A 4,083-nucleotide genomic window follows, 5' to 3' on the forward strand; every position below is an offset into this window, starting at 1 on the left:
TAACTGAACTCTAGGCATGGCTTTTTGTGAAATGTGCTGTGTACTGAAAAAATGTATTCTTTCTTTCCTCACACCATATGACTTCATTGTACTTCGATTGTTTTCTTTGCCACATATGCATAATGAACAAGTATTCTAATGAAAAGAAAATGCTTGCTATAGGGCAGTCGTCCTCGAATCTGGGGAATTGGGTTCGGGTCTCAGCAACAACGCTGACCATCCTGTGATTCTGGGCAAATCACTTAATCTCCCTGGCCTAACAAAAAATGAATGTGTCCTCATGTAACGAAACTGGTGCTATGTAAAGCGCTCTGCTACCTGATACCTTTGGGTCAAGTTCGCGCTATATAAAACTCTGTAAATATAAAATAAATTTAAAAAATAAACCAGCACATACTATAATTTCAAATGTTTCATTTCATAGAACAGCTCGTTGATGTTCGATGAGACACCCGACAGCTAGCAGAGTAGGCTTGTAGATGTAACTCGTAGATGTAACTACTTGTAATACGTTGAAGCCATTTCTAATTGACTTCATGCTGCCATGGACATTTACAGTGGGAATTGAGGGTGAAGACAACAAGCCATCGGAAGACCTCTCACCATTGGATGATGATAATGACATTCTTCTGGTTTGCAACGTTTTAGCAACTTTCTATATAGTACATGTTCATAGCTAGAGAGTTCATTCATTCATTCCATGCATCCCTACCCTGCCATGCCCTTGGCACATTGCTGTGCTAGCCTGACTTGCCCTAAGCTACTTCTTACTGTGATTTTCTTAGATTTCCTTACCTTTTTATACTTATCATAGCTACTGCTATGATTCTTTCCTTCTCGCACTTTTAGATGGTGGCTTCTACAATTGCCCCGAAAACAACTTCCCTTTATGGGGAGTTCATTCTTCTTCTTAGTTATTTGAATCTGCTCCTCGATCTATATGCTCTTATCCAGAAAGGAGTCTTGATGGGTTCCTGTTCGAATAGGATAGGTCCTTTAGCTTAGAACCAGGATTATACTTCGAATGGAACACACTGTTTTAGTTCTTTATTCTTGTTCTAACCAACTTTATTTTTTATTATTTCTGAAATTGATTTATCACCAATTTGAATAAAAATAACAAAATATTAACTAATCTTAAAACTTCATCAACCCTCTCTTTATTGACAGAATGTCAAACCTAATTATTGATGTCTTTGCTGTGTGATGCTCCATTTGAAAACGGTGGCAAAGATTATTCGGTCGAAAAAGGCACAGATTTCTAGGGTCTCGAGGTAAATTTTATGGTGACATCATTTGTGGAATATTTGAGAGATTTCCACACTGGCAAATCTGATAGAAGAAGATAGGTTTTACACCTGAATGGAGCTACAAAAATAGTACCCAGACGATAATTATAAAATTCCCAACTTCTGAATCCAATGTCCAGAACTTGAAGATGCGGCAAAGCGGTACTCAAAGGCGGTGTGGTTTAAAGGTGTGATTATTAATAAGACAAATGTGTTGTGGATGTGATTGTGGTTGAAAAAGGTGTTTGAAGATTCCATATTCATTGTTTTTGAAAAATCCCAGGATACAATAACTATTGAAAATGTGTTTGCAGAGATTTGAGGTGTGGTGTGTTAGGTACCATCACCGGTAGCATAGGGTTATTGCATTGTTGTGCTTGATTAATATTGATCAGTGTTATTTGAACCTAATTGCGCAAAAGGTGGAAGCTTCATTTCACCCTGGTCGAGATTTCACTAACGAATGCTGAGCCGATTCTTGTGTGTATGCAAATCTTTGTTTTATTAGTGAGAGCAAACAAAGTTGGAAGAGTTAAGAAAATTACCTGTGTAGGTACAGAGAAAATGAAAATGGAGGGAGAGTGCTGTGAGGAGTGAGGTTGTGCATCGTACTGTTTCGAGCTGGGATTGATCGGTTGGTGTGCCTTCGGTTGGAGACATAGCAGTGTTGCACTGGGAGTGGAGAATTAAAAGGGAATCTTGAATTTGGATTTGTTATAAAAAGATTGTGGAAATAATAGCCATAATTTGATTGGGTGAGCAGAAATGTGACGTATTCAGAAACAAATCATAACATTTGACAATCATGTTATTTCAGATTTAAATTGTCATCATAAAAAGTTTTAAAGAATTTGAAAGTTTGGTGGGAGGGGATGTTACTATTCTGGTACGCAAAGGTGAAGAGGCGGCCACTTAGGCTACGCCTGCATACATTCTGACTACTGAGCATGGATTGGCTTCACCAATGGAGAAGGATTACTGAGAATAAGGGTGGTTTGAGTTTTCCTAGATATGAGACAGTTAACACCAGAATTCTTGATCATTTGAAGGGAAAAGTGTACAAAATTAAGCCACCACCTAGACTCTTTCAGTATGAAGCATTTAATGCATGGGAGTGAGTGGCAAGGGAAAAAGAGGGGAAAATACCAGAGGAGGACTAGTAGGGCAGTGAAGAATGATGCTAATGCTCAATAGAACAAACAACAGGTTACATGGAGGAAAGCTATCATAGAAGGGACTAGATGATATCCAGTTCTTACTTCAGAGACTGCTGAGAGAGGACAGATAAAGACTCCAGTATGAAGAAGGAGGGCAAGTCAGATACCGATTCAAGGGATGAAATACTAAGACAGATTGTAAGTTTGAGACCTCCACCACACATGATCTCAGCAGAGCCGAGTGATTCAGGTGCTAGTGCTAGTTCTATTATGTCAACCACTCCAATATAGCAGACTGCATCCCAAATTGAATTACTCCTGCATATATTGTGAATTGCCTCGCCTAAAGTAGCTCGACCACAAGCTGCTTTTCCAGCAGTGACTTCTATCGCCATGGTGCCCAAAGTAGCCCCAGTACCTGTTATTAGTTCTTCATTTGTAACTCAGATAATTCCCAGTGCTCCTCCACCTGTAAAAACTAGACCTGAGACTCAAATAATCACTGGAGGTGAATCATTTACGAACAATTTTCCTAAATTGAGAGACAAACCCGTGCAGTGGTATGCAAAAGTGGAAAGGTTCATAACAATTTCAAAGTACTCTGAACAGATTCAAATACATTCTTTGACAATGCTGATGTATGGGCTGAATATAAAACTGCAGTGCAGTGGCTTGTAGAGGAACCAGCAAGAGTGGCAAGGACAAATATGACGTCTCCTACAGTGATGGAGAAATGTTAAGCTGTTAATACCATTTTAAAGGGCAGAGTACCTCCGAAAGATTTGGATTGGCTCAAAATTAAAAGAAATACCTAAGAGCCAAAGGAGACTGTAGATGAATATTTTGAGACATTGTTGCTGGTTAAGCAGCGTAGTGGACATGAGTCTACTGAGGAAAAGAATATGGGGATTTTAGTGTCCCAGTTTGAAACTATGGCTGAAGACAGAAATCAGTTTGCACATAACCCACAGCATGATTTGCTGGCAGAATAAATCACTTGACAAAATCCTGAAATATACTTGTGGCAATGAGCTGGACATGAAGCAGAAAATGATAACAAAGAAGTTCATGTTGGCACAGACAAGGCTGGCTCAGAAGGGCTTTCAAATCCCCTCCTTTGTGGGGAATCAAGGACATATGCAGGGAGTTGTGATGCCACAAACAGGTTCCCAAGGAAATCAGGGAGTAATGTCCATAACACAGGGAAGAGGATGAGGTGTTCCTGTGGTTGCTGGATCTGGATCAGATATTGCAGCATAAAACGATTACCGCTTGTCACAGTGTCACAAAATTCGACATTGGAAGAAGAAATATTGATATAATTCTGAACATTCTGGAGAAAAAATCAAATGCCACAAGGTATGCAAATGCCAAAATGTGTCTGTTTAGAGAACCTCAACACAGGTACAGATCTCAATGAAGCCAATTACACCTGCACAGATGGGTAATCCTATATTTAATTTGATCCAGAACGCCAAAAAAGAACATGAATCCATTTCAAAACGACATGCCACAGTTCCAGAACCCAAGCATGGTCTTAGAGGTAGGACAGAGTGGCCCATATATAGATGCAGAGGTTTATGGCTACCCCATATACTTTGTTATTTATACTGGTGCAACCTGGTCCACTGTTGGGA

The sequence above is a fragment of the Lissotriton vulgaris genome, chromosome 7 (assembly GCF_964263255.1).
Source record: "Lissotriton vulgaris chromosome 7, aLisVul1.2, whole genome shotgun sequence".
Taxonomy (NCBI): Eukaryota; Metazoa; Chordata; class Amphibia; order Caudata; family Salamandridae; genus Lissotriton; species Lissotriton vulgaris.